This window comes from Pygocentrus nattereri, chromosome 8 (genome assembly GCF_015220715.1).
Source record: "Pygocentrus nattereri isolate fPygNat1 chromosome 8, fPygNat1.pri, whole genome shotgun sequence".
Taxonomy (NCBI): domain Eukaryota; kingdom Metazoa; phylum Chordata; class Actinopteri; order Characiformes; family Serrasalmidae; genus Pygocentrus; species Pygocentrus nattereri.
Window position 1 is genome coordinate 22,099,801 of NC_051218.1, and position 22,791 is coordinate 22,122,591.

Below are 22,791 nucleotides of genomic sequence, written 5' to 3' on the forward strand. Positions count from 1 at the left end.
AGCGAGGCTTCCTCTCTGCTCCCGGTGTTAGAGGAGCACACTCGGGCACAGAAACAAAAGGCGCCGCCATAAATAACTTCATCACAGCGCTGGGCTGAAAGACTGAGTCAGGAGCTTTACAGGAACAGGCAGCCTTCTGTTTTAAAAGCAGCAAAAGGACAGCGGAACAGCAGCTCAGGGCTTGAGCGACAGATCTGGGACACTTTAATTGGTTTTAATTTTGTCACTATCCATGTTCGGCACAAACTGAGGGATTTTTTTGTCTTCATACCCTACATCTGTTAAATAAGATGGCGACAACAATGAGTGAGTTAGTAGAATTATTTTGCAGATGGCGTCATTCCAGAAATCAGCATAAACAAATGTAGCCTTACTCATGATTTAGATGATTCAGCCATGGTTCCGTTATAGCACCTTCCTGATTGCAAGGGCTGCAAAATGTATGGAAAAATATGATTGAGACACAGAAACAAGTAATTAGTGCAGTCCTTGTGGTCCGCCCTCATGCTGAAACTAGCTGCAAAGACCTAAGTGCCTGCCCTACAGAGAGCACAGCAGGAGATGAGAGCTCTGTGTGAGTGTGAAAGCCTGTAATGACTCTCACTGTGAATTGGGTGTCCTTAAACCATGCAGAACAATGCACAGAAATGAAGCATGAATCCCAAGAAGCTACGCGAATCTCAGTCTTCACTGTCTCCATCAAACTCATGTACAAAAAAAAATCTCATAACTGAAAAACCAGAGCCACTTACTCCACTTATTCCTTTTCTGGAAAAAAATTGCCATTAAGTAGAAGTTACAGCTGATTTTTCTGAAGATATTTCTGATTAGATTAGCAATGAGATAATCTACTTGTATGATGAAGCGGAAAGTGAAAGGAAAATAAGTGGGGAAACAGGAGTTCTGTACATCCTTCTATAGTGAGAAGATGACTCTTGTTGTGCTAGGGGTCTGAAAGGATGTGTAGTTGTAAAGAGAGCTGATGAGCAAAGGAAATAGATTTAAAGAAACAAAAAGAAAAAAGTTACTATATAAATCAAACCAAGAAACTGTTGATATTCTCAGAACAATGGACTGTCTACCCCAGAGCTCAGACTGCAAACTCAATGAATGTGATGTTTCTTAGATCATGGCAGGTAAAAAATGCAACCAACTTCTAAGATTGAACTTTGGACTTTATTTTGAAAAACTGTCTAATGAAAATCTTCAGAAAAGAATGGAAGCTGTTATAAAGGCAAAGGACACACTCAATTAAGAACATTTTCTGTGAAATGTTTTCTGACACAGAAAAATGAAGATCTTGTATTTAATTGCCTTTCATTTGGCTGGAAATTAAATAAATAAAGGATAGATGCACACTTACTGGCTCTTAAGTAACCTAATGATACGTATAAGATATTGTGGCATGTTGGTCACATGACCACCTAAATAAACTGGTGTCACAATCAGATAATAATATTGTTAGTGCATGTAAATATACTCTGTAAATTATTGGTAGCATTAACATGTCAAGTGCTAAATTGTCTCAAACACTGAACGTGTATGAAAGCATATAACCATCCTCAAATTTTCCGAATACAGTGATCATTATTGTTAGAGTGGGTAATCAGGAAAGTACAGCGAATTCATGGTTGTGTTTTTGGCATTTTACAGTGAGCTAATGTATAAAGTCATGCATAGAACTACAATAATGCTTACACTATAAATGGTGCAAACAATTGTATTTCTGTAGTAATTTATGCATTAAAGTAGCACATCCCCATACATCCCCGGTTTGCTAACTGTAAGAGTCCCATGCAGTGGATGAAGATCAGGTAAAGCTGAAGTTAGTTTTTTATTCTCATTTGCCGTTCCACCTTAAATAATGTAGTAATTTTATTCAGTTATATTCATTATTTAAGGTGGAATGGAAATTCAAATAAAAAGCTATCATCAGCCTTGAGATAATAGCACTGAATTAAAAAAAATCAGTGCAATGGAGTGAATGTGGCTCACAACAGAACACAGTGTTATTATTCTTTTTTGCATTCTTAGTGTAGCATTTTTATATACAAATCATGTAAAGATGGACAGCAGCAGCAAGAACTGCAAAAATCCAAAGTGGCACAGAGATCACAGAGAGCACAAAAATCTACTTAAGGAGGATGAGGACACATCCATGCAAGTGGGCAATGAAAAATACTGATCTTAACTTGCATAACTAGCATTAGTTTGTAGCATTTTGACTGTCATGTTATGACTTTGAAGGTCTGAATACTTACCATGTATTATGTGCGATTCAAAATCTTTTGGCAAGAACTGAGACCAGCCATAGTCTCCACAAAAGACTCCACACAGACTCTTCTGATCTTGATTGTTTCTTTTCTGTCCCAGTATCTCCCTCTTACTTTTGTTTAATTATCACCTACAATACTTTGTTAATATATACTCATTTAACTTGCTGACCTATGCTCTTTGGAGCATCTTGCCAATATCTTGTAAAATCCTGTTTTCACTATTTGATTAACTCATGTTTTCTATATTTACCTTGCATGTTTTTCATCATTCATTTTATTTTCTGTTTATTTTCCCCATTGGTATTAAAGATTATCTTCTTATAATTTTGTGTGCCTGTGTTTTGCCCCCTATTGCTTGTATACTGATGAACTTTGAAACAGCTCCAATGAGCCCACTCAGCATGTACATCCTGTTTCATGCTTTGCATTAATTACAATATTTAATATAATCTTTGAGAAAAAATAAAAACAAATGAAAATTTTAATGTGTACCAGTGCTTGGATGATTTCTTGATTGGGGTGCCATTACGTCCTTATTAGTCTTAAAAATTAAACATCATATTTTATCATTTTCAACATAAAATCCATTTACCCATTTAAAAATCTTTCAGCAACAATATATAATTTTAAAATATTTCTTTGCTGACAATGAATTAAATATAGAGTTAGCAAATAAACAAATATGGTTAACAAGCCTCCAGGCTAATGGCACAAGGACATGAATGGTATTCTAATGCTTTAGATAAATAATTCATTAATAATAATTGTATAATTTTATAATAATTTCAATTGAATAACTTTCAATTCATAATTGAGCTTTAAAAGTAACCTCATCAACCCATATCAAAATTTTACTTGATCCATGTTCAAAATGTCCTTCACCATTGCTATATATACATATTTGCAAATGTATTGTTAGTGGCACACAAATGGCACTCCAGTCATCGAATCACCCATATAAATGATGATGTATCTTAAATTTAGTACGTTCAGGAAAAAGAAACACTTCCCAGTTGCAACTTTAAGATTCAGATGTACCATATCTGAGATCATTACAGTTGAAGGCTGCAGTCTGGGCCTTGGGCTTAGAGAGGGCCTTTGTTGTTCTGTAGTTGGATATAACATTAACTTTGCAACAGGTAAACACCAGTACTCTACCTCTTATTGTTTAATAAAACACCTTTCCTTGCTTCTTTATTAAATGAAGCTCCTGCAAATCTGCCGTTCTCTTCTACTTTCAGATGTGCCACTCATTTTGATTGAGGTCTTTACCTCCAGCGGCTGTTGACTCCAGGGAGCAGTCTGAAGATGGTCATGAGCTGAGTGTTTTTGACGCCATGATAGGGACCCACTGATGAGGGAGAAATTTCAGGAAATTGCTCCCATCCATGACAATGGGCTGCATATGCCTGTACACTCACAGAGGAGACAACAGAGGAAAGGAACGATCTTAACAATCCATAACAATGTTGCACCACAGAATGACTACAGAGGCTTCTTTGGCCTCCAGCAGGTGACAAATTCATAAAAGTAAAGTGATAAATCTTAAGTTTCCACATTTGATGCACAGCAGGGCCACCAGTAATCGCTATCAGTAGCTTTTGCCCTTTCCCCTAACCATGAAGAAGAGGAGGAGCAGCGTATTGACAGTTAGCTGAAGAGAGGCTTAAGGGATTGAGGAGAAGACTCCAATCCTTTGGGGCTACTCAATATTCTACTGCTTCCACACTAGATGAAGTCACTGTGCAATGCCAGTGCTCATGGATAATTAATTCTCCACTGACAGTTTTCAGATCAGGAGAATATTGATGAAGTGCATGTCGTCTTGGAGACATTAGCTTATGGCTTTGGAGATAATGGTCCCTCTGGTGAGGGATGACCTTTACAGTATTAGTAATGCCTCAATGTTTATAGTCCACCTTTGGATGAATCAGCATCAATGCACTTAGGCCCAATCCAGTTTCTTATGTTTACCCCTACCCCTTGTTTTCAAGTGTAACCCTCCCCCTTGAAACTGAGTTACAAGGAGTAGTGGTTGAAATCTTCCCCCTATGAAATGGGACAACCCTTCAAGAACCAGATACATCATCAGTTGTCATCAGCGACTTTTGCGTAAACAGAAGAGACAAGGTTTTCTGGCCATTTCCAATATACCGCCTCCAGCTGTGGTGATCTCACTTGTGTGTCACATGACAGGACAGGTGAATCATATTTAAAATAGCCTGAAAAAAATAATCAGGACGTGTTTTTCTGCTTGGTCTCCATACTATAGCAATAATGGTATATCACACTGACATTTGCCTTTTATCCGAAGGAGAATGAAAAGCATGGACGCTCGCGATTCATTCACAACTTCAGTTTTACGCACCCATCAATCAAACGAGTCACCAAATAAAAAAGAGCACAAATAAAAAACTACACCACTTCATTAACAGCTATTAGCGCTGCTCTGTAGGCAACTCTGCCAGCCTGCAGTGACAGCAGAGGAGGGAAAATTCAGCTCCTCACTGCTTACATACATTTAGGGCGTCATATGCCTTCAAAGAGAGGGATGACAATTATTTATTATCGGCACCAAGAATGCGGTGATATGAAGCTGAACTTAACTTTTTAATCACCAGCGTCATGATCGCTTTTCCGTTCCACCTTAAATGGTGACCTCAGATACCAGAATGTAACTGCTGCACCATTTAAGTTAGAATGGGAAATTTTGCCCAGTATTGACTGAGACATCAGCGTATTACTTGCGATTTTTATGTGTTATGAAGGAAATGACCATAAACCGCTATTACAATGGTTCTCACAATGCAGCAGCTTTTTAACAGAGAAATACTTAAATTTATGTGTCTCTTTGGCCGCTTGTGCAGCCATCATGCCGATAATTCACACAGCATTCTGAGAATTTTCTCATAACACTGTTTGTAGTGTGCCTCTGAAAAATCTCCATTTGAGGGGCTAAATAGCCCTAACAATTCACCCTACCCCTCCATCTCAACAACAATTGGGACAACCAACCCCTAGACATGGACGAACAAAACGGAGAGGTAGGGATAAGTGTTAGGGGCAAGGGGTGAAATGGGATTGGGCCTTACACTTTCAGCCCTCTGAGAAACTCTAATTATTTAAAGTATCCCAAAAGTCCAGATTCTTTGCTGTGTCATAGCTTCAATTATGAAGAAAAAATATATTCTTAATTTCACAGCATGCAGAAAACATGCCTGCCTCATAGTGGCAGAGATAGCGGAGTAGCTAAGTAATCCACTACTATTTGTAGTTAACTACAATTTTGTAGATAATAGCAGTAGGTGCTTCAGTTTTATGACATGTAGCTAGTAGCTGTAGTGCCTACAAATTCTTTTGTAGCAACTGGGATAATTTTCCATAAAATTTTCCTACAGGCTTCAGGCAATCCATGCAAAATCTACGCCATTTAATGTAGAATGGGAGAATTCGAACGAGATGCTGGTGAATGACAAGCGACTTCAGCTTTGCGACTTGTTGCGGATTAAACCCATCAGGAAGCCAGCTGAGTGATCATAAATACAAATGTAGAATGTTTGTGAATCTGACACAACTGACAGTGTTTACAAGACACTGCATTTAATCATGTGCTAGAAAGAAACATACAATTGAAAAGCTGCAAATATACAAAATGATCACCAAAAAGTGTAACCAACAATCAAACATTGCAGTGTCTTGTAAACACTGTCAGTTGGGCTTGTGTGGTGTGTCAGATTCACAAAGTCGCGCTTTGAAAGTAGCTAAAAAGTAGAACACTCATTTTCAAAAACAGCTAAAAAACAGTGGCTACTATTTCTGAAAAAGTAGCTAAATTGTAGCTAGCTACACATTTTGGGAAAGTAGCTACAGAGCAGCTAACTACTAATTTTTCAGTAATTATCCCAGCCCTGCTTACTTGCATATATACTTTGTCCTGGAGCAAAACTGCCTTGAGTCCAGACCCCCTTGTCCCTCACATTTTAACTATATCCCACTCCAGCACAACTGATCCAGCTCATCAGCTAGTTACCAAGCCCTTTATAAGTTAAATCAACAAAATAGATAAAAATGCAGGGTTTTGTGCAGTCTTCCCATACTATATTTAAAACTGTATTGTACAATTTAAAAGACTTCAGTGTTTATACAACACAATTACATATGTGTGTTACTGGGTCTCTATTGGTAAACAGAAAAACCAGGTACAGGTAACAGGAAAAAAACAATTTAATTTACATTTATGGTAAAGGTGTATTTTTTTGTTGGGGTGGGGGGGGGGGGGGGGGGGGGGGGGGGGGGGGGTGGGGGGGGGGGGGGGCATGTTCTTTTTAATAGTCCTTTTTAACACTGGGTTGCAGTTGGTTTCAGTTGAGGCTTAAACAGAGATGATCTATTTTTTCCATCATACTTTCACCTCACCATATCTTTATGTCCCTGCGATCAGACTCATGAGAAATGTCGTCCATATACATACCAACTTTTATGTTCCTGAGTCAGCGTCAATTTCTTAATTTTCACGACTGTCAAGTGTATTTAAACGTGAGGTAGGCTAAGCAGTCTGCCTGTGTTAATATAAAACACTGCCAACTTATTTTCTGCTGCATACTGTAGGTCTCCCCTGGATTAAAAACACTGAAGGTGTAGCCTAGTTTGTTAGCAATAGCTAGCCAGCCAGTTTAAGAGGTCTAGCAGATTCATTTAGTTTGTTAAATTCTATGTATAAAGGTGTATTTCTGCTATATTAACTAGAATTGCCAGTTGTGCAGTTTTGAGCTCCAGGGAAATTTAGTGCTGCCAGTATTTAAAATGTCCAGTTTAGTCTCACTCTAAAGGCATTTGATTTGTTGAAGAAGATAAAAGTACAGATTTTATAGCCTTGTCATTGCACTTCTCTCTCTCTGTGCCATACACTGACCTGTGTTAGACAGATGAAAGGTCTGTATGTGTGAACAGTAGTGAAGAAAAGAGTGGAAGGTTCAGCATGTTTTTTTTTTTTTAATATTTGACATTTAACATATTCAAGGTAAGAATGTTTTGCATACTGAAGAACTGTTTAACAGCACATACACAATGCAAAATAATGTAATATTCTTAATGTTAAAAATTAGCATAAAGCATTTAGTAAAAAAGGTATTATGAGCACTGTAACCCTACAAAACCTATGCCACTGATTTTAAAAGGGAAAATGTCAACAGCATTTTTGGCTGGGACTAAACAAAAATGCATAAACTGTTGACATTCTTTATACTGTAAATGTTTCTTCATATTGGCTCCATTTAGAAGTTCTTTAAAGGGTTTAGAATACAGAACATTCTACTGAACTGATTCAAACCCTGAGTTGAATACACATTTCTGACTTAACTGACTTGGACTATGGACTAAAGTCAGTTTGCTGTGAGTGACCATATAACTTAATTTGTTTATTTTATTATAAATGAGTCAAATTTAAATAAAACTGTCAAATTTGTCACTAACAAGGCAATCATAACATTCTATTCTAACAAAACAATCATTACACTACTACATTACATATAGGAGAGCATCACAGTCTGCATAGCCGATAGAGCACAACAGTGAATGTTCTTCCTGAGACAGCAAGAAATTCAACCTGCAGCAGAGCCTGATTATAAAGTTCTACACAGTGATTATTGAGGCGATCCTCACATCATCCTTAATGTCTAGTTTGGTTCCTCGACCTCCCAGAAATGAGCCTACCTCCGGCATATAATCAGTACAGCGGAGAGGATCATTTGAAATAGTCTGTCAACTCTTCAAGATATCTACAACAGCAGGATGATGAGAACACCAGCAAAATTACAGCTGACCCCTCTCATCCTAGACACCTCTTCCAGCCACCTCTCACTTACAGAAGACTAAGGGCCATGAGATACAGTGCTGCAGTCTCACTTGCTCACTTTTCTCACTTCACTTTTTAAAATGCAGCGGCATGGATAAATAAGGTTCCACCTATGGACTAAAACTGGATAGTGACAGCATTTTTGGAATAAAGTTTATAAATGTTAAAAATTTAATTCATGATAAATCTAACAATTCACTATAAGAAAAATTAAATGGTAAAAGAAAAATAAAGTTTCTATTTAGTGGTTAAGGTTTGGGACAGCCACCGTCTAGAGAATATAATTCTCTAGACAAAATACCCTATAAGTAATGATATTGTATATATTTTGCTTATTATCATCCCAATTACTGCCTTAGGCTACCTTAAGGTCTTAATAGAGGGAGTATATACACTATTTCTCCAAAAGTATTCACTCACCTATTCAAATCATTGGATTCAGGTGTTCCAATCACTTTCATGGCCACAGGTGTATAAAACCAAGCACCTAGGCCTACAGACTACAAACATTGGTGAAAGAATGGGTCGCTCTCAGGAGCTCAGTGAATTCCAGCATGGTACCATGATAGGACGCCACCTATGCATCCAGTCATGTCATTTCCTTGATACTAAATATTCCACAGTCAACTGTCAATGGTATTATAACAAAGTGGGATCGATTTTGAGTGACAGCAACTCAGTCATGAAGTGGTAGGCCAGTGAAATACGACAGTGTGGGGTCAGCGGATACTGGGGCACATAGTGCACAGAGGTTGTCAACTTTCTGCAGAGTCAATCACTACAGACCTCCAAACTTCATATGGTCTTCAGATTAGCTCAAAAGCAACGTGTAGAGATCTTCATGGAATGAGTTTCCAAGGCCGAGCAGCTGCATCCAAGCCTTACATCACCAAGAGCAATGCAAAGTGTTGATTGCAGTGGTGGAAAGCGCCATCCCTGGACTCTAGAGCAATGGAGACGTGTTCTCTGGAGTGACAAATCATGCTTCTCCATCTGGCAATCTGATGGACAAGTCTGGGTTTGACGGTTGCCAGGAGAACGGTACTTGTCTGACTGCATTGTGTCAAATGTAAAGTTTGGTGGAGGGGGGGATTATGGTGTGGTGTTGTTTTTCAGGAGTTGGGCTCAGCCCCTTAGCTCCAGTGAAAGGAACTCTTAATGCTTCAGCAGACTGAGAGATTTTGGACAATTTCATACTCAATTTTTGTGGGAACAGCTTGGGGATGGCTCCTTCCTGTTCCAACATGCATGCGCACCAGTACACAAAGCAAGATCCATAAAAACATGGATGAACAAGTTTGGTGTGGAAGAACTTGACAGGTCTGCACAGAGTCCTGACCTCAACTCGATAGAACACCTTTGGGATGGATTAGAGCGGAGACTGTGAGCCAGACGCTCTTGTCCAACATCAGTGTCTGACCTTACAAATGAGCTTCAATAAACACACTCCTAAAACTTGTGGAAAGCCTTCCCAGAAGAGTTGAAGCTGTTACAGCTGCAAAGGGTGAGCGTACATCATATAAAACCCAATGGATTAAGAATGGAATCTCACTCAATTTCATGTGTGTGTGAAGGCAGCCGAGTGAATAATTTTGGCAACATAGTGTGTGTGTGTGTGTGTGTGTGTATATATCAATCAATCAATCAATCAATCAATCAACCTTTATTTTGACTCGGAAGTACATTGAGGGCAACCCTCATTTTCAATGTAGCCGAGCATTTACAAAAACAGGGATTGACATTACAAAGAAAATAATAACTACAAGAAAGTTTAAAATAACACTGAATAACAGATAAAAGTAGATTAAAAAACTAACCTGACATTTACATGGTAAGAAATTAAGATCAAAAATAGATAAGAAATTAGTAAGGTAATAATACAATATCACAAATTAAAAAAAGTAATGATAAAAAAACTTTAAAAAAAAGAGATAAAGAACTAAGGAGAACTAACACAAAAATAAAAGTTACGAATAAATATGATTAAGTAAAACAGGTACAGGCTGTCTGTAGGTGGTTTGATATTAAAAGTTTAAAATGAATGAGTGACACCAGTGAGCTGAGTTTTAGTGTTTCCTGTAGTGAATTCCAGCTCACTGGTACACTGTGACTAAAAGCAGATTTTCCCATTACTGATAATTACTGTTATTTGTATTCATCAATGAAGTGATATTCTGGCAAATGACCGGAGAGTGTCTTATAAATAAAAATCAACCAGTGTGTTTCCCTTCGTACCGTTAAAGAGGGCCACCCAACTTTCACATACAGCTCACAGTGGTGAGTTCTGTACGGATCTCCAGTGATGAACCTCAGGGCAGAGTGATACACTGGGTCCAGTCATTTGAGAGAGCATATTTATAGATAACATCACCATAGTCCAGCACTGATAGTAAAGTTGCTTCAACTAGTCTTTTTCTGGCGTGTATGGGGAAACAGGACTTATGTCTATAAAAATAACCCAGCTTCTGTCTGCATTTACTGACTAGTTTATTTATGTGTGGTTTAAAACTGAGTTTATCATCCAGCCATATGCCAAGGTATTTATATTCCGTGACTCTCTCAATAGTGGATCCTGCCAGGGTAGTAATATTTACAGTACTAAAATCAGTATTAAAAGATCTGGAAAACAGCATGAATTTAGTTTTCGTGGCATTTAAAACTAATTTGTGCTTATATAACGCCACCTGCAGAGCATTAAATGAGCTCTGTAATTTTCTTGTTGCAGCATGAATAGAATCAGCTGAGCAATATAAAATCATGTCATCTGCATAAAGGTGAATTTTGCAGTCTGAGGTTGAAGCAGAGGTAGCAATATCATTTATGTAGATATTAAATAAGACTGGACCCAAAATTGAACCTTGTGGTACACCTTTAGATACAGATACCAACTCTGATTTATAATTATTCAATGTCATGCATTTATTTCTGTCAGTGAGGTAGTTTTGGGTCCAGTCCAGCGCAGTTGCATCAAAGCCAATCTTTTCTAAGTTCCGTAAAAGAAGGGTGTGATCAACTGTGTCGAATGCTTTTGTTAATTTGTTAATTGTTGTTAAGTCAATAAAAACAGCTGCACAATGTTTCTTCTTGTCTATGTCTGAATAAAGATTGTTTAAAACCAGTGTCCTAGCAGAGACAGTGCTGTGACCATCTCTGAAACCAGACTGATATTTAGATAAAACAGAATTTTCATGAAGAAATTATTTCAATTGCTGGTTTACTAGAGATTCTAACATTTTTGATAAACACGACAGTTTTGAGATTGGCCTATAATTATTCAGATCTGTTGTCTCACCACCTTTATGCAGAGGATTTACATGAGCTGTTTTCCAGACCCTGGGAATTCTGCAAGATAAAACTGAAAGATTAAAAATTTATAAAATGTATTCTAAAATAATCGGGGCTGCGAGACGCAATAAAAACAGTCCAGCCCATCTATATAAAAAAAAGGGAACACTTAAACAACACAATATAACTCCAAGTAAATCAAACTTCTGTGAAATCAAACTGTCCACTTAGGAAGCAACACTGATTGACAATCAATTTCACAGCTGTTGTGCAAATGGAATAGACAACAGGTGGAAATTATTGGCAATTAGCAAGACACACTCAATAAAGGAGTGGTTCTGCAGGTGGGGACCACAGACCACTTCTCAGTACCTATGCTTTCTGGCTGATGTTTTGGTCACTTTTGAATGTTGGTGGTGCTTTCACACTCGTGGTAGCATGAGACGGACTCTAAAACCCACATAAGTGGCTCAGGTAGTGCAGCTCATCCAGGATGGCACATCAATGCGAGCTGTGGCAAGAAGGTTTGTTGTGTCTGTCAGCATAGTGTCCAGAGGATGGACGCGCTACCAGGAGACAGACCAGTACACCAGGAGACATGGAGGAGGCCATAGGAGGGCAACAACCCAGCAGCAGGACCACTACCTCCACCTTTGTGCAAGGAGGAACAGGACAAGCACTGCCAGAGCCCTGCAAAATGACCTCCAGCAGGCCACAAATGTGCATGTGTCTGCACAAACGGTTAGAAACCGACTCCATGAGGATGGTATGAGGGCCTGATGTCCACAGATGGGGGTTGTGCTCACAGCCCAACACCGTGCAGGACACTTGGCATTTGCCAGAGAACACCAGGATTGGCAAATTCGCCACTGGCGCCCTGTGCTCTTCACAGATGAAAGCTGGTTCACACTGAGCACGTGACAGAGTCTGGAGACGCCGTGAAGAGTGATCTGCTGGCTGCAACATCCTTCAGCATGACCGGTTTGGCAGTGGGTCAGTAATGGTGTGGGGTGGCATTTCTTTGGAGGGCCGCACAGCCCTCCATGTGTTCGCCAGAGGTAGCCTGACTGCCATTAGGTACCAAGATGAGATCCTCAGACCCCTTGTGAGACCATATGCTGGTGCGGTTGGCCCTGGGTTCCTCCTAATGCAGGACAATGCTAGACCTCATGTGGCTGGAGTGTGTCAGCAGTTCCTGCAAGATGAAGGCATTGAAGCTATGGACTGGCCTGCCCGTTCCCTAGACCTGAATTTGATTGAGCACATCTGGGACATCATGTCTCGCTCCATCCAAAAACGTCACGTTGCACCACAGACTGTCCAGGAGTTGGCGGATGCTTTAGTCCAGGTCTGGGAGGAGATCCCTCAGAAGACCACCCGCCACCTCATCAAGAGCATGCCCAGGCATTGTAGGGAGATCATACTGGCACGTGGAAGCCACACACAATACTGAGCCTCATTTTGACTTGTTTTAAGGACATTACATTAAAGGTGGATCAGCCTGTGGTGTGTTAAAGTACAAAGTATTCAATGACGTGTTATTTTAGTGTTCCCTTTATTTGTTTGAGCAGTGTATGTGTATATATATATATATATATACATACACACACATATATAGATATACATATACATATACACACACACACACACATATATATATATATATATATATATATATATATATATATATATACACATACATACATATATACACATATACATACACATATATACATATACATACACACACACACACACACAAACATATAAAAATATACCATTTTATATATCATGCCAAGCCAAAAAGGAAATATTGAATGAGCTACAGATGGGTGGAGCTTCAGTAGATACATAATTTGACATGACTTTTATTGAGAGCAAGGGAAAACAATGTCACTTGAAAAGAAGCTGAAAACTGAGGTAGGTCACTCCTAGCCCTACTCTTTCGTCTGATATTCTGAGCTCTGAGCTGGACACAAAATAATACAGTAATTAAATGTTCATTCCATATAGGTCTATCAAAGTTCATATATTGAATATATGGCAAAGTTCCCTAAATATTTCAGATATACACACACACACACACACAGTATCTCACAAAAGTGAGTACACCCCTCACATTTCTGCAAATATTTTATTACACCTTTTCATGGGACAACACTATAGAAATGAAACTTGGATATAACTTAAAATAGTCAGTGAACAGCTTGTATAGTAGTACAGATTCTGTCCTCTGAAAATAATTCAACACACAGCCATTAATGTCTAAATAGCTGGCAACACAAGTGAGTACACCTTAAAGTGAACACGTCCAAATTGTGCCCAATTGTGCCATTGTCCCTCCCTGGTGTCATGTGACTCATTAGAATGGGGAATGGGGAGCAGGGCTGTTAAATTTGGTGTTTTGGGTACAATTCGCTCATGCTGGCCATTGGATATTCAACATGGCACCTCATGGCAAATAACTCTCTGAGGATGTGAGAAATAGAATTATTGCTCTCCACAAAGATGGCCAAGGCTACAAGAAGATTGCTAAAACCCTGAAACTAAACTATAGCATGGTGGCCAAGGTCATACAGCAGTTTTCTAGGACAGGTTCCACTCGGAACAGGCCTCACCAGGGTCGACCAAAGAAGTTGAGTCCATGCGTTCAGCATCATATTCAGAGGTTGGCTTCAAAAAATAGACGCATGAGTGCTGCCAGCGTTGCTGCAGAGGTTGAAGAAGTGGGAGGTCAGCCTGTCAGTGATCAGACCATACACTGCACAATGCATCAACTTTGTCTGCACGGCCATCATCCCAGAAAGAAGCCTCTTCTGAAGCAGACTCACAAGAAAGCCTGCAAACAGTTTCCTGAAGACCCTAAGTCCAAGAGAATATGGATTACTGGAACCAAGTCCTGTGGTCTGATGAGTCCAAGATAAACTGAGCAGAGCATGATCCCTTCCTTTCAGAAACTGTGCCACATGGCAGATTTCCAACTCGATAATGACCCCAAACACACCTCCAAGATGACAACTGCCTTGCTGAAGGTAAAGGTGATGGACTGGCCAAATATGTCTCCAGACCCAAACCCAATTAAGCACCTGTGGGGCATCCTCAAGCGGAAGGAGGAGGAGCACAAGGTGTCTAACATCCACCAGCTCTGTGGTGTCATCATGTAGGAGTGAAAGTGGATTCCAGTAACAACCTGTGCAGTTCTGGTGAATTTCATGCCCAAGAGGGTTAATGCAGTGCTAGATAATAATGGTGGTCCCACAGATATTGACAATTTGAACACAATTTGCCCATGTTCACTGTGAGGTGTACTAACTTGTGTTGCCAGCTATCTAGACATTAATGGCTGTGTGTTGAATTATTTTCAGGACAGTAAATCTGTACTGCTAGACAAGCTGTCACTGACTACTTTAAGTTATATCCAAGTTTCATTTCTACAGTGTTGTCCCATGAAAAGGTATAATAAACTATTTGCAGAAATGTGAGGGGTGTACTCACTTTTATTAGATACTGTATATAATTACATATACATTATATATATATATATATATATATATATATATACATACAATACACACACACATTATATATATATATACACACACACACACACACACACACACATTATATACATATATATATATATATATATATATAATGTGTGTGTATGTATGTATGTATATATATATATATTATATATATATATATATATATATATATATATATATACACACCCCCATACAATCAGAGATGCTGGCTTTTGAACTTTGCGCTGATAACAATCTGGACAGTCATTACATTACATTACATTACATTTAGCAGACGCTTTTATCCAAAGCGACTTACAAATAATGATCCTTTTCCAAATAACAGTCCTTTTCCTCTTTGGCCCGGAGGACACGACGTCCATGATTTCCAAAAACAATTTGAAATGTGGACTCGTCAGACCACAGCACACTTTTCCACTTTGCATCAGTTCATCTCAGATGAGCTCTGTCCCAGAGAAGCTGGCAGCGTTTCTGGGTGTTGTTGATATATGGCTTTCACTTTGCATGGCAGAGATTTAACTTGCATGGAGCAACGAACTGTGTTCACTGACAACGGTTTTCTGAAGTGTTTCTGAGCCCATGTGGTAATATCCGTTACAGAATGATGTCAGTTTTTAATGCAGTGCCGCCTGAGGGATCGAAAGTCACAGGCATTCAATGTTGGTTTTCTGCCGTGCCGCTTACTTGCAGAGTTTTCTCCAGATTCTCTGAATCTTTTAATGATATTATGGACTGTAGATGATGAAATCCCTAAATTCCTTGCAATTGCACGTTGAGAAACATTGTTCTTAAACTGTTGGACTATTTGCTCACGCAGTTGTTCACAAAGTGGTGAACCTCGCCCCATCCTTGCTTGTGAACGACTGAGCCTTTCAGAGATGCTCCCTTTATACCCAATCATGACATTCACCTGTTTCAATTAACCTGTTCACCTGTGGAATGTTCCAAAAAGGTGTTTTTTGAGCATTCCTCAACTTTCCCAGTCATTTGTTGCCCCTGTCCCAACTTCTTTGGAACATGTTGCAGGCATCAAATTCAAAATGAGTGAATATTTGCATAGAACTATAAAGATTATCCGTTTGAACATTGAATATCTTGTCTTTGTATTGTATTCAATTGAATATAGTTTGAAAAGGATTTACAAATCATCGTATTTTGTTTTTATTTATGTTTTACACAACGTCCCAACTTCATTGGAATTGGGGTTGTATATGTCCACTATCTTTTATCTTTTTATCTGTATGAATCATAATCCATTAAAATGTAAACTCAAACCTAGCCCTTATCCTAATAATTCTGCACTGTCACGTGTTAGATTAAAGTTGCGGATCTGCACCTGTGTTGCCAGATAATACCTGCCCTCATGTTCTCATTTCAATTAGGAATGAATTTAGGAAACCTTAAATCAATATAACTCATAAATTGCAGGTGTAACATATGCTGCTAACGTTTCTCATTTCAAGGAAAGGCTGTGAAGATTATTTGAACATATGGTACATTTCCTGTCACTTGCAACAGCTGGTACACTCATTTTTTCCTTAGAACTAGACTCAACGCTTCAAGTACTGAAGGAATGTGTTTAAAGATAACGCCAACACACAAACATGCAATACCAGTGCTGAACTCACTAGGTATTAACAAATTAACATTAATTTAAGCAAGCAAAGCAAAGCAAAGCAAAATTTATTTATATAGCGCTTTTTACAACAGGTGTTGTCAAAAAGCAGCTTTACAAAACAATCAGTTTTACAGAGAGAAGAGAAAAGAAGAAAGAAAATCTGGGTCCAAGCCCCCATGAGCAAGCCAGGGGCGACGGTGGCAAGGAAAAACTCCCTAAAAGAGGAAGAAACCTTGAGAGGAACCAAGACTCAGAAGGGGAACCCAGCCTCCTCTGGTCGACACCGGATAATTTAAGTACTTAAGGATTGTGCTGTGCGCACACATTGGTACTACTACATCATTTCAAAAAGATGTGAGATAGTATGTGAAAAGTGGTGCGTAAATCTGATCTGTAGTTACACAAACAAAAAACAATCAAGTCAAAACAAAGCTTTATTTATTCAGCACTTTTTTAACAGGAGTTGTCAGAAAGTAGCAAAATTCTGGTCAACAGTGATGTCTGTGATTAAATAGTTTGAGTCTGTGCAGGCAATATCATCAGCAGAGTGAGTGGCATGCAGATGAGGCTCTCTGCACAGAACTAGCCAGCAGGAAGCTCCACGCTGGTCAGAATGAGCCAGAATGTAAGTGAGAAGGGGCATCTCATTGTGCTAATCAAGGCAGATGAAGCAACAGCATCAGACCGCACAGTATAGGCAGTGAAAAAAATACAGCACTGTTGTACAGTTACCTAATTAACTTGTTTATTGTAAATACGCTCATTTGGAAATTCAACAGGCGCAAGATATACAGATATAAAAGGAGTATCAAGAAGTGGCCTCGTCCTTCATAAGAAAGGATGGCCTTTATTACAAAGATGCTCACCACTTTGCTAAAAAGCATCAGCAAATAATCCAAGAGTTTGAGAAAGTCAGTTAGTAATTGCATGGATTTTAGGTTTTTCACCCTCTACAACAAATATTCACCAAAAGATTTAGAGAATCTGAAGAAATCTGTGCATAAAGAAGAAGGCTGAAACCCACAACTGAACCCTTGTGATCTCTGGACCCTCAAACAGCACTGCATTAAAGCGGCGTTATGTAAAATTGACAGAAACAACATTAATGAGTATGGAGAAAAAAGAACATGGTGTACGTGAGCCACTGCAAGTCTCCCTGAAAATCCAGAGATAATTATGCCTAGAGTTTTTCAGACCACATCAGATGTCTTTAGGTATTAATGTCACATGTACAGGCTCAAAAAGAAGGTACAACTTTGTGTTTATGTCTCAAATGCATAATCTACATTATACTGACGGATAAAATGACAATAGAAGATAATTCCAATATGACACGCATTCTCAGCCAGATGCACTCTCAGCCCCAGTGACGTCACGTGCACATGCACACACTGCCACAATGGCAGAAGCAGCCCAATGGCACGGTAACTTTTGGCTCCTGCTGTTTAGCAATTTCATCACTTACTCAAACACAGCTGGATGATTACATTTAATGCACCTTCTTGTTGAAAAAAATCATATAGATCAAATAGATAAAATCAAATAGAGCCCATTAAAAGCGTCTGTTGGTTCCTGGTGATTTTTAGCAGTCGTTAATGGTATTCTGTGTTTTCCTGATGGGTTGAGGTGTTTTAGGACAGATTCCAGGTAGATTTGATTGTTTCCTAATGGCCTCTATTGGCAAACTTCAAGCCAATTCCCGTTAGGAGGCAAAACCATCAGGTTTTTTCCTAATGGCCCTGCAAACACAGTTAAATTGCCACAACATACTGTTTTGGTACCCACAACTTTGCCTGCTTGGTGCTATCTATATTGTCACAACGTTGAAATGCCATTCCTCAGAATTCTGACAATGTTGTCTGTTAACTTTCTAGGAGGTTGTGACAACGTTGATGTGACAGCAAAGGTAATCAGTACTATGTTGACTACATTGTCACAACCTCTTTAATAAGTTCTATTTTAATCAATATTACAGTTTTTGATAACTGATAATTGACATTTGATAATTGTCTTCAGCATGGCTTTGTTTTGAAAGTTTCCATATTTAATTATCTTATTATCCATATGACAACTTTAATATACATTCAGTGTAGCTCTTGCTGCCCCGCAGTAAATGGTTTGCTGTTTGTCCTCATAAAACTGACAAACACTGTTGTGGCAGGCTGCACTGACGTCATCAATAGGCTGGCGGTGCATGTCAGGCTGAGAGTGCTAGTCTGCAGCCAGACCCTTCTTGATAATCCACTCACCTCCTCATAAGACAAGTCCTCAACCAGGTTTTGACAGAATTCTTTTCAAATACACTGTTGGGGTCCGCAGCACAACCGATGCTACAAAATTTAGGGCAGTCGTGGGCTGGAGGTTAGGGATCTGGCCCTGTGACCGGAAGGTTGCCGGTTCGATCCCCAGGGGTGACAGTCCATGACTGAGGTGTCCTTGAGCAAGATACCTAACCCCCAACTGCTCCCCGGGCGCCGTGGATAGGGCTGCCCACCGCTCCGGGCAAATGTGCTCACTGCCCCCTAGTGTATGTGTTCACTGGTGTGTATGTGGTGTTTCACTTCACGGATGGGTTAAATGTGGAGGTAGAATTTCCCCGGTTGTGGGATCAAAAAAGTATCACTTATTTACTTACTTACTTACTTAAAATATTCTTCCACACATTGCCAGCAATTGCATATTTCAACCAGAGAGGTCTCCAAAAACCCAAATCCTACATAGTATTGCTTTAAAAACCAGCACACTTCTGTTTCACTATATGGGTTAGGGAATAATTTGACAAAACTTTGTCAATAAACACCATTTGTAAAACTACAAAATGCCCATAAATAAGCATATATTAGTACTTAACAGTGCTTTCATCACAGAGAACCAACATATAGACCAATTTATTAATCTGCAGGAAAATCTATGGCTTACATGCAATAATACAGACTAACAAAATGTATTAATGCATTTTTTATTCAGTAATGACATGCCAGAAAAATATAGAAAATATTAAATACAGAGTATATAATGATCATTTGCAAGTTCATGGCTTAATATATCTATTCATTTTTCAAATTATAGGCTTATAACCAATACGACATCATATTTTTCTGTCTAAAAAGGCAGTAAGAGCTCAGAATATGAAATACTTTAAGTACATCAATTTGTGTAAAATATACATGATTATATTGATATTTTTATTTTTATAAAGCCATTATAATAGGGGTTCAAATGTGCTCAGAAATATAACAGTGTTATTAAAATGTTTATGCTGTTCTGTGTTCAGGAAATAGATACATTCTTTAATATAAACTGACAAACCTGGAAGATATAATAAAGTGTCAATGCTTTTCACTACACAATCTCTGACCTAATCTTATAAATATACACTTGGAATAATTTTTTATTAAAAGCAAACAAAAATGCCAGTTTAGATGTCAGTTTAGAAGAAAGGATTTTTATTTAGACAAAAAAAAGACATGCAGATTTAACATAAATGGCATAATAGTGGCATAATAGTTTTTTCCTCGTCATTTTGGGAAACATTTTTAAAAATCACATTTTCAATAAATGCTGTTGATTTCTGATGCAGAGTTTTTCTATGATTTCTTTGATATAGAAGCAACTGTACATGAACGATTTGTGAATTAATTAACTGATTACTTGTAAACATATATTTACATCATGACTTTATTTAGGGGACACATAATGAATTAATGATGAATTTGGACAAATTATATAACAAATATAATGACTAACTATGCTCAAATATGTCAGCAATGACTTTTATTGTGTATCATTAAATGTATTATGTACTTTTGTATTAAGTATTATTGTATTATTATTAAATGTATTATGGACTTTTTTTCTGGCACATAATTACTCTGTAAGTAAATTAGTATTACATTGCGATTTCTGAGCTCAGCCCCTGTCATAATTTTTGCATTGCATTTTATTACATGTCCTATCAAAGAAAAAGATCTTTACTTTCAGTGTGTGTTTATATAAAGAGATTTTAGGCTATTTCTAATAATCCCTTATGCATAAAATTTCACAATGTAAACGGCATCAAAAGGACAATGTAAAGGACAACATATGTCAAAGTAAATGTAAAAATAAATCTTCAAGAGATTGTTAAATATTAGTCTCCATATTAATTCGCCTTGAAGACAGTATTAGTTAAGTATTAATACATGCTTATTTGTGTGTACTTATTAAATACAAATTAAGACTGTAGTATGCACAATGGAAACCATATGTCAGCAACATCTAGAAACGCCACCAACTTGTCTGGGCTTGAGCTCATATGTATGGATGCACAGTGGAAATTTGTATTGTGGTCTGATGAGTCATCCTTTCAGATTGTTTATGGAAATGATGGATGTTTCTCCGGGCCAAAGAAGAAACGGGCCATGCAGATTGTTAACAGTGTATGGTCTGTTGTATTTGCATGTACTGGGGCTCATGGCATGAGGAACTTGAAGGCATTATCATTGCTGCAAGATATGTACACAATTTGGAGCAGAACCATCACTGTTAGAAAAAAATTGTGTATCCATGTCATTTGAACACTGCCCTTTATACTAGGTGAATTTCATGATGGGTGGACCAATAGAAATGGTCCAAAATTGCTTAGAATAAAATTTATTTGAATTAAATTACATTAAAACTATTTTTTTTTGCCAGAAAATGGCTATTTTGGTGATCATTTTTCTTCGAACAGTGACCATATCCTGTCTTCTAGATTGTCTTTTTCAGGGACATCCATGCTTATTTTAACATCACAACACCTACAAGTGTTGCTACATCCTGCAAGTGTTACAACAGCATGGTGGTGTAGTCAAAGAGTGCAGGTGCTAGAGAGGCCTGCTTCCATTACATGGTGCATTAAGAAGATCAAAATTTGACAACCAGGCCTGTCTTCAGTTCATAAGAGACTATTAAGTGTTGATGTAACACAGTGGTAAACATGCTCCTGGTCCAGCTTTTTTGGAACATACTGCAGGCATCAACATTGCAGTGAATAAAGAAACAAACAAAAACATGTTTTTGTACTGTTTTCAATTGAATGCAGGTCGAACTGTATTGAGGATGCAAATGTGTAGTTCTATTGTTTTTTTATTGTCTTCAACATTGCCCCTATTCCTATTACCAATAATGTAATAATTGGTCTGTATCGTGGTGTCAAGAGGTTCAGTCTTAATCTGGATCTGGGAGACTGTAATGTTCATTACAGCACTGGCACAAAAAGCACACACTCATGCACGCAACACATAAATATGGGTTCAAGGTAACAGGTTCTCTAGTACAGTGGAACTGAATATGACCCCAATCTGCTTACAGCAGGCTCATCTGTATTCTCTTTACTCTTCCTTTCCCTTGGTAATTAGAAGACTCAGCTAGTCAGCGAGTCTGATAAACAGCTCCTCCCCAGACTCCTCATGAGTGGCCAGGTGCATAACGATGGTACTGCTTACTTCTTAGCCGTCTATTTTCAAAGCCACCAGACAAAAACAACACTCCTTTTTTAACAATGGAAGCCTTTGAACACTGGTGCTCTTTCTAGGCTCTAACAGTCAGTGGCTTTGTGTGGAGGCTGCATTACAGTCTACAGGGCTTGTGTGTGTCTTGTATACCCCACTTAAATTAAATCACCAATGAATGATGCAGTAAATGTTACCTGAAATATATACTACCGTTAAAAAGTTGGAAACAGAAATTGAAATTTAGGACAGAAAACAGACACCAAAAATTTGGTGCATTCTTACTTTCATAAATATAGAAATGGTATAATACCTTTTCATATAAATAGCTTAATTAGTTTAATTTTTTAGTTTTGTTCAATATTTTAAGTTTTCTGGGAACTGGAGGTTATTAAAATAAAAATGGCATAGAATTAACTATTTATAGAAGCATCACACCCTGCTGCATAAGGAGCTACAGAGCTGCAGACTAGTAAATATGACCAATCCAACCCCCATCCACCTCCACCATACAAGCATTTTTTTTGCCAGAAAGTGGCTATTTTGCTGATAATTTTTCTTTGAACAGTGACCATATGCTGCCTTCTAGATCATGTCTTTTTCAGGGACATCCATCCATGCTTATTTTAATCCATGCAAGTTGCTTGGTTCAATTAATCCATTCATGTGAATGGCTGGGTATATGGGTGCTGTTTACCTGGTAAAGTATTGGTACCAGGATGCACTGCGGAAAGCAGACAAG

At 38.3% G+C, this 22,791-nt stretch overlaps 1 long non-coding RNA gene across 2 annotated transcripts in view; it reads right to left on the minus strand.

The window, feature by feature from the left end:
* Positions 1-374: 374 nt before the first annotated feature.
* LOC108427848 overlaps positions 375-22,791 on the minus strand; it is an 81,893-nt gene continuing 59,476 nt past the window's right edge. Inside the window, exons 3-4 of one of the 2 annotated variants that reach the window (XR_001857890.2) lie at positions 3,549-3,685; positions 375-431 (exon numbers count right to left, since the gene is read on the minus strand). This is a non-coding gene — a long non-coding RNA (uncharacterized LOC108427848). Of the gene's footprint in view, positions 432-3,437; positions 3,686-22,791 lie in introns of those variants that run through there. The other variant, XR_001857889.2, reaches the window with a different exon arrangement.